Source organism: Nannospalax galili, unplaced genomic scaffold (assembly GCF_000622305.1).
Source record: "Nannospalax galili isolate Female #2095 unplaced genomic scaffold, S.galili_v1.0 scaffold3183, whole genome shotgun sequence".
NCBI lineage: Eukaryota > Metazoa > Chordata > Mammalia > Rodentia > Spalacidae > Nannospalax > Nannospalax galili.
The window spans coordinates 3,294-12,983 of NW_008349678.1; the positions used below are offsets into that span (position 1 = coordinate 3,294).

Sequence of the window (9,690 nt, forward strand, 5' to 3'; positions counted from 1 at the left end):
ACATCACACGACTGAGGAGACTGTAAGATTTTAAAGATCTACAGTGCGGAACCCAGTGAACTGCTGCCCCCTTCAGGCAGGGTGTGTCATCCCTTCTCAGTCTGTCTAGATTGTACTTTGCTTAATAAACTTGTGTTTGGACTGTCTGTTTCTCAACTTAATTCTTTCCTTTGATAAAACGAGAACTAAGGAGAAACCTCTAGCTGGCAACAAAATAGTTTTATACCCCCAGAGGGAGCTTGGATAATTACCGAAGCCAGTGCTGAGAATCAACTCATTGCTTGAGAAAAGAACATACTTGTACTAAAATGCAGTTGTTTTCCAGGTCAGCAGGGTCACATGGGATCCCCTTCTACAGGGGCCTTGGCTTCACTCACACGTTCACTCCATTTATTCAGCATGTACTTGTTGGGTACCTACTAATGAGTGACACAGAGCTAGATGCATGAAAGACAAAGGGCCTAGATTACTCTTCTTAATCTATAAAATGGACTAATGACTTCTGTATCTGCTGCTGATCGGATCATGTGATACAGTGCCTGGAAAGACATTTAGTGCTACAATAAATCAAGATTTCTTCAGAACAGAGTCCTGCTCTGTTCTAGGTTACTTTACTGTTTCATTCTTTCTATCGCTTTAAAGAGTTTTTATGGTGTTCATTCATTGTACATGGTACTGTGCTGCACAAGGACATTTTCATGCTCATGTGCACTACATACCTAGCACATTCCCGTTGCCCTTCCCACTTCTCCCCGCTACAGTTCATCCCTGTTTTCCCCTAGAAAGTTCTGCATCTATTGTGTATAAAAAAAATCTATATAAAATCCAGGAACCACAAATGAGGCTGGTTTAATTTGCTTAATAGCATCTCCAGCTGCATCCATTTACCTAAAATGAGAAAATATCATCCTTCTTTATGATGATAAATGAAGAGGTTGAAAAATTCCATGGTGCATATACCATGTTTTCTATACCCATCTCTCTGAAGATAGGTATCTTTGTTAGGTTTTTTTTTTTTCATCTTTGTTACTGTTATTTTTATTGTTTTATCTTTACATCCTTAGTGTTATCAGAGTGCATGGTGTTTGACAAACATTTGGTCAGATCACATCAGTGAAATAAATTGTTGTTTGCTTCTCTGAGTCACGGTTCTACAGAGCAGTCTACCAGTGGTTGACCACTAGATTTAAATACATCATCACCTAGATTTTGGCTTATAGCAAGGCAGGCACAGCATGATGTCAGACAGACAAGGCTAAAATAGGACTCAGGAGGAGTGAGTTGTACTTCGGGGTGTGTGTGTGTGTGTGTGTGTGTGTGTGTGTGCATGCGTGTTGGGGGGGGTTCACTCAGTAATTGCACCAGGTAATGCAGCTTCAGTATTCTGCATCGTAAGGAAACTTCCATATTGATGGAAGACAGGCAGTAAATAGGCCCTCCAGTTTCTGTTGAAGCTGAGAATGGTGGCCATCTCCTCACAGATGTGGCGATCACCACCACGTTCCTCTGGATATGGAACCTAATCAGAATGTGGGCTGATGTTTTTTTGTGCTTTAATCTTAGGATCCTCCAGTAGCGAATGGTCCTCTGGCTGGGTCCAGGGTCTATCTGGAGAGCCCACTGGACTATAGGCTGTGACAGTGATGCCCTTGAAGTGGCAGTACTGCATCAGTTTGTACTGGGTGAGATATGGGGGAAACTCGACCAGATTGAGCACTGCTTTAGACCAGGGTTGTTCAAGAACCTTTTAGTCTGAAAGTGGTTGAAGTTGGAGACACCCAGGTTTTCACTGATCCCTCACCCACCAGTTCTTCCACGACCTCCCAGGCATCCAAGAATGTTCTTTTACTGGTGAGAACACTGCTTTTATCATCTTTGGGGAATAACTCCTCCCCGCCTCCAGACTGAAGTCCTTGTGGCTGGTGATTAAGATAGATGTCCAGATAGTCCAGTTTCATAACTGTGAGGGTCTTCTAGAAGGCTTCCTTTAGCAGTTTTTTCTCAAAGCGGGTGGGCCACGATTTGCTCACAATGAAGAGATTTTCCCACATCACAACCTTCTTTTTATCTTCTCTAAGATGGCTTCTCCCACCTCATTCTCATTATAATACGCATAGGCACAGTCCATGTGGCATTATCCAGCATCAATGGCCACCTTCACGGTTTTCTTGACTTGGCCTAGGGCAGACTTCCGGGTGCCCAGGCCCACAATGGGCATCTTGGCTTTGGTACTGAGTTCCACAAAGGTGGCCATGAGTGCTGCAGAAATATTTCTGAGACAGCCAGCACATGTTCGTGTCCTGGTTAAGGAGGCAGGTGGAGGTGGAGGTTGATCCTATGTTGGTTTTATAACTTATCTATGTGATTAGTGCTACAACACATATTGATGTGCAGGTGTGACTGATGAATGTGCATTTCAGTTTTAATACTGAAAGTTCTAAGAGGTGGATATCACCCTATTTTATTTTTTATTGCATTTTAATCAATCAATAAGTCAATCAGTCAACCAATTTAGTGTGTGTGTGTGTGTGTGTGTGTGTGTCCTCCTGCCACAACACATGTGAGGTCAGATGACAATTTGCAGGATTCAGTTCTCTTCTTCTACCACGTGGGTTCTGGGGCTTGAACTTAGTTCATCAGGCTTGGTAGCAAGCACTTTTACCCACTGAGCTATCTTGCCAGCTCTGCCCACATCAGCCCATTTTAAATCCCAGGAAGTAAATAATCTCACTTCCTGTAAGATCCTGCAGGAAATGATCCCAGATTTTGTAGAATTTCTGATTTGACACCTTTTTATTACAGCATGGGTTGTAGATACTGGTTAAGAATTGTTTTGGCTGCTTTATCAACTCTCGGTGTATGTGGCCACTGAGGACCAGGCTGGTGCTCAGCATGCATTCCTCAGGTTAGACTTGAGCATCAGCATGACTGAGCCCCTTTGTCCAGAGGAGGGTGGATCCTGGGCTCTAAAGGAAGCAGAGTGAACTCAGGTTCACCCTTGTTGTCTCACCCCAGGAGCAGATGGAATAAAGTAACAGGATATGGATGTGGGCTGTGTAGAGAGTCTACTCCCAGGTAGGAATCCCGCAAGCCAAGGTGTTCAAGTTTGATAGGTATACATGCCCCCTGGGGCACCTGATGACGTCAGAAGGCCTGGGGTGTGTGTGTGTGTGTGTGTGTGTGTGTGTATGTGTGTGTGTGTGTATGTGTGTGTGTGTGTGTGTGTGTGCGTGCGTGTGAACACCTGCACATGCGCACACACTCTGTTCTAGTAGGGCAGTGCAATGGGAATTAAGGAATCAAGAGAGGTTAAGGGATAAAGAGAGGTTACAGCAAAGAGGCCTTTTCTCCTACCCATTTCAAGGCAGAAGCACATGTTATACCTTGAGGATGACAGGAAATGCTTTCCTGCTCTCAGTCCCTTGGTGCACACCAAATTATCTTCTGGACAGAAAGAAGTACACGCTTGTATGTTCTTGAGAGTTGAGTCAAGATGTTTTATTTTGAATACCCAGTTCAGCTTCTCTGAGTAACTTGAATTTTAGGGCTGTAATAATGAAGAAAATGAAGACTCAATTTTTGAAATTTTAGCATCAGGGGAGGTGTGTCTAGGTATGTTCTGGACAGCCACAGAACGTGATGTACAAGAGTATTAGAGAAACAAGATGCCACCAGAAGAGAGGAATTGAAAGAGAGGTTCAAGAGAAGGGGGCTGAAGAACAGCTGCTGAAAAATAGGGAGGGCCTACCGTATTCCCCCACCCTCAGTGACCTTTTGGTGAGCCCTATTTCCAGACAAGGCTAAGCTGTGACTGATGGTCATGGTGTTTACAGTTTCTTACCTACTCCAGTGAGTGGCTCTACTGCCATTCCATTATGTGGGCATACTTCTCAAGCTGGCTGGGGAGAGGCGAGCACCTGCTTGGTGCTGTGTATATGCCTGCATGTGTGTGTGTGTGTGTGTGTGTGTGTGTGTGTGTGTGTGTGTGTGTGTGTGTATGCCTGTGTGCACATAAACAACAGTAACATTTGATTGGCTTTTGGAGAAGTTGAGCTTGTGTTAACCCTCTTCCCTTTCTACTTTTCTTTGGAGCCGTCTATCCATGGGACAGGCTTATTTTGATCTGCTTCTTGCCATATATAATGTGACCTGATCTAGTCAGGAGGTCTCTGGGTATGTAGGAGAGAGAGAGAGAGAGAGAGAGAGAGAGAGAGAGAGAGAACCTTTGAATTTATTTTACCTGGGAGTAACTTACCAAGTCATTGTAGCTACACATCTAAGCCACATTCCTCAACCCAGTTATATACATAATGAAATTGTTTGATGCCTATGGTGGTTTGAATGAGACTGTTCCCCAGAGGCTCACATATCTGAACACTTCGTCCGCAGTTGATGGCACTGTTTGGGGAGGTCATGGAACCTTTGGGAGGTGGAGCCCTGCTGGTGTCGGGCTTTGAGGAACATAGCCTTGTTCCACTTCCGGCTTGCTCTCTCTGTTATGTTTGAAGATGTAAGCTCTCAGCTTTCTGCTCTGGCTGCCTTCTGCCATGTCTCCCCTGCCATGATGGACTCACCCCTCTGGAACTGTAAGTCGAATAAAATCTTCTTCTATAACTTGCTTTGGTCATGATATTTTATCACAGCCACAGAGAAATTAACTAGTACAAGCCCTTTTTAAAAAAAAACTCAGTCTTTTTGAGCTACTAGCTTCTAAAAAACAATCCAAATAATGGGATTTATTCCCAAGGAAAGAAAGACATAAAATTTTCTTCTATAGGAAACTTTAAATTTGCTAATTTATAAAAAAGTATTTCCTAAGTATGTATTAGGTGATGGTTCTAGCTATTGGATAGGCTGCAGTGTGTGGTGTGTGTTTGTATGTACATTTGGTGGTGGAGCTGGTCAGGTCAGTAACAGTTCTCTAATTAAGGAATTTAATTCTGAAGGAAAGTGCTATAAGAGTCCCTGTTACTACTAGATCAAATCAGCTTGCCCTCAAATAGCCTTAAATACATCCTTTCACATCCATTTTCCACAGACATAGGAGTGCTCAGGCAAGGTGAGTCCTAGCCACATCCTTATATGCCTCCAGTACAGATATGCAAATTAAATTCATAGTGGTTCTGGGTGATAGGAGGATCTTTAATTTTTTTTAAACTTTTTTTATTTGTGTGTATGTGGTGCAGTGCCACAATGTACATGTGGAGGTAGGAGGACAACTTACAAGAGTAAATTCTCTTCTTCTACCATCTGGGTCCTGGGAATCAAACCTAGGCCATTAGGCTTAGAGGCAAGTACCTTCACCTGCTGAGCCATCTTGCTTTCCCCAGAATCTTTAATTAGAGATGTTAAATTACAAAAATTAAGAGACAAGTGAATAACAGAAAAAAAAATTAAAGAGGAAATTGCATCAAGGAAATAACTGCTTGTTGACCCACAACACTGTTGTGCTTTTCTAAGAATATATGGAAACACTCTTGTTGGTGTCTGAGAATCCAGAGCAGGTGTTGGGGTCCCTCTCAGATGTTGGGAAAAATTAGTTATTAAACCACCTTAAATCATATGGGTGTGGACGGAAGGGCCAGGGAAATCCCCGTGTATCATTCTAACATCCCCACTCAGATTTGTTTTGGATTAGTGACCTAATCTTTGGTTTCAATCTGTCATCAATTGATTTCTTAATATGAGTTGTAGGGCTTGAAAGACAATCTCATTCCAAATGTTAGAGATGTTAATGCTGGGATACTAAGAGTTTCAGCTGAGGAACTGAGGAAGTGATGATGACCTTTAATTACTAAGCATAGAGATGGCTAATTTCTGTGACTTAATCTGGTCAACATCTTTGGAGATGAGTGCTTTATTATTCCATTGTGTCTAGAGAAGGCATATGACTCATTTGAAGTTGTTCCCTTATGCATTGACAGAGTCAGGATTGGGATGCAGGACATTCTAATTCCAAAGTTCATTTTAGTCTCATGGAAATAGGGCTGCTGGTGAGGGGAAAAGTCATTATGAGAAGGGAATGGACTGGCAATGACAGTATTAACAAGTAGCTACAGTTATTGGGTACCTACTCTGTGCAACCTATAGAGAAAGAAAAATAAAGTTGCCTCTACTTTTCTTCCTAAGTTCTCAGATGAGCTTCTATTACAAAAGATAGAAAAAATTAAGAGACTTCTGGTTGAGGTGGAAGACTCGAAGATGTCTCCATGTGCTGTGGTGAAGAAGAGTAAGATTAAGAAATAAGCTGGACATGGTGGCGCACGCCTTTAATCCCAGCACTCGGGAGGCAGAGGCAGGAGGATCTCTGTGAGTTTAAGGCCAGCCTGGTCTACATAGTGAGTTCCAGGACAGCTGGGGCTACAGGGAGACCCTGTCTCAAAAAGACCGAAAAAAAAAAAAAAGAAATAGTAGACCATATCCTAAAGAGAGGAAGAGAGGAAGAGCATCAAATGCACAAAGGGAGTATATTAGGATTCTCCAGAGGAAGAGAGCTGGCAGAATGAATATGTGTTAAAAGGGGATTTGTTGAATAGTCTTACATGATATGGTCTGGGTAGTCCAACAATGGCTGTCTTTACACTGGAGAGGCTGAGGAGTCCATCAGGCTGAATCCCTCAGAAGTCCCAATCTAATACTAAAGGCCTGGGTAATTTTTGGAGAGCCACTAGTCTTCATTTCACATTGGAAGCCCAGAGCTGGTGAGTTCTGTTGTGAATGAAGAAATGCAGCAACAGCAGAGGCAGCATCAGCAGCGGCAACAACAGGATAGATGAGCCCGCCAGCAGGGTGCAAAAGTAATAAGGCAAAAAGCAAAGCTTTCCCCTTGGAGCCTCCTGTCTGTGCTGTCACTGGAAGGTGCCACTCACACAGGGTCTTCCCAATCCAAGCAACCTGATCAAGAATATTCCTCACAGATGTGCCCATGGCACTAATCTCTTAGTTGATTCCAGATCTGGTCATATTGGTCACCGTGACTAATCATCACAGGGAGTGAGAGCATAGCTTGCAAGTGAGGAGAACCAGAGCAGTGACTCCACTCTAAGAAACAGTTGACCATGCTGAACCTTATTCTAGCCATGCAACGCTCTGAAGAGGATGGGAAGCAGAAATGTCACCCAAAAGGTAAGCCAGTTTGCCCTTGTGAAAAGAGACTGGCAGTCTTTCCCACAGGGAAAGCTCCTGTAAGTCTGAAACTCATCTGCAGTGACTCCTCTGGTGGGTCAGGTCACTAGGTGAGGAACTTGTTTTTGAAGCTCCTCCTGGATTGGAGGTCAGGTGCCATCATGAGAGGGCACCTATTTGTAACATAGCTATCCTGGGGGGGTCTAAGAAAAGGTCCAAGGTAAAGAGATAACCATGAAGTGTATGAGAGTCAGATTCTGACAAACTTAAAAATACAGGCAGCAGGAGGCTCTGCTCAAGCACTAAAGTGTGTAGGGCAACTCTATCCTCGGTGGTGAGGAGCTTCCCTCATCAGCTGAGAATAATTTTGGAGTTTGATGGCTCTGAGCCTGAGGTCAGCAAGTGGATCAACCTCTAGAGTTATCCATCTGCAGTGAAGTTCATTGTTATAAAGAATAGGGCCTCTGAGACGTCAACAGATCACGTGACATCCCGAGGGACATCCCTACAATAAAGTGTTTAATGCTTAGCTTAAAGTGTGGACGCACATCCACCTATATAGATCTCAGCACTGTATTGTTCCCATCATACTTTAGAGACGTTCCTAGATAGAACATTGGTCACTTCAGGATAGGCAAACTGGGGAGTCTCAGGAGGGTAAGAGAACCTGCCCAGCCCATAGACTGCAAAGCTAAGAGTGGCCAGTAGGGGCACCTGGTATGCACAGAAGGGAAGGTACCAAAGTGAGGACAGCTTTGTTAGTGAGGGGTGTTTCCTGGAGAAAATATATAGTTGGATTTTTAAAAAAAATTCAGCCAGCTAATCTGCAGCTTTTAATTTACATTTAGAGTTCTAATCCCTGCAATTTTGTTGGTGGTTTTTCTGGTTGATTGGGTTATAGTTTGTTCTCTTCCTTCTCCCTTATTAGTGGTTGGCTGGTTTACTGTGTTGAACATGATGGACTCTTTTCAAATTCTTTCAAAATCTATTTATTCCATGAAATTTATTGTTTCAAATGCATTCTTGACTAAGACAGCCTTTCTCCCTCTTCTGTAATTGGGATGGCAGTTCTTTTAATTTTCCTCTGCAGTCCTGACTTAGTGGCTGTGAATTGCTTTCGTCTGTGCTTGCCTTGATAGTCCCTTATTTATCTATCTTCTTTAAAAGCCAGATTTAATTGTAGGTTTCCAGTGGCTTTTTCTAAAGGCCTTTAGTGTTAGTTAGCCCTCCCCATATACTCCCTCCTCTTCCCTACCACAATAGAAGCTTCTTAAAGTATATACGTATACATTATAAAAAGATATTAAAATGAGCTATCATATAACTAGGGGTCATTGCTCCTACTAGATACCACAGACTAGCAAAGTTAAAGCTCAATGTCAGGAATGGACTCCCTCTTCTGACTCTTTTTACCAGGGTTCCCATAGACCCCCAGTACTGGCCATTGCCCTTGTTCTTCAATACCTACCCAAACCTGACCATAAGACCCTAATGCTGAAGACATTATATACCTGATCTGTGGAACAAACAAGGAGAAATCAAGCTGGCACTAACTTCAAAGCTTCATCTCTACTAGCTAACTTTTATAGTCCTGGAAGTTGCTATGCATGCTATTGGAAGAGAAAGTTAATCAACAACCTTGCTTAGGCATTAATTTTGTGAGCTACAACAACAACTGGCCTGGCAAGATATGTCCATTGGTGCAATAGTGGCACAAATATTATGGGAGTAACTGACCACTTTCTAATTGGATTTAAGGTCCATGCCACAAGACTGAGCCCATACCCAACCAGGCCTAGGGATCTGTGGCCTAATACTACTATTATTTCACAAGTGAGAGCCAAATACTATTATTCTGCTAAATAGATATAGTATTAAAGTGACTCCTAATAAGTTACACTTATATCCATAGATTAATGCATCTCTCAGCTCTCACCAGTGAAGCTCCCTTATGCAGCAGATGATGGTTAATACAGATCCACAACTGGTCAAAGTGCAGGGAGTAAGAGATCAAAGACTGCTTATCCCTGAATTGGACACCTATATCAAACTTCTGCCTTCCAAGATTCAAGGATCATTGTGGAAAATGGGGCAGAAAGATTGTAAGGAGGTGGATGATCACTAGGAAATTACTCATATGATAGACAGCTGGGAAGTTACTCATATGAACTCACAGCAGTGGTGACAAGTACCGTGTAAGACCAAGCCATATGAAATCCCAGCATAGATATGGGGAAGTGAGAAACCCCAACCTTTCCTGAGGAGCTATTGGCAACTGATGGCTGAGAAATGGAGAGTCAGTCTCTTTAAAGGGTGTGACTCTTGGTAGGTTAACCAGGATCCAGTGGATGGACCCACACCAAAGGACATTTGGTGACACAAAATTGATTCTGCAGGCCTTTTATACACACACACACACACACACACACATACACACACACATTATCTATCTATCTATCTATCTATCTATCTATCTATCTATCTATCATCTATCTATCTATCTATTTATCTATCTATCTATCTATCTATCATCTATCTATCTATCTATTTATCTATCTATCTATC

General features: G+C 42.7%; 1 pseudogene; it reads right to left on the reverse strand.

Annotated features, from left to right (window-relative positions):
- Positions 1-1,376: 1,376 nt before the first annotated feature.
- On the reverse strand, positions 1,377-2,254 carry LOC103745149 (annotated as a pseudogene).
- Between the last annotated feature and the right edge of the window lie 7,436 nt (positions 2,255-9,690).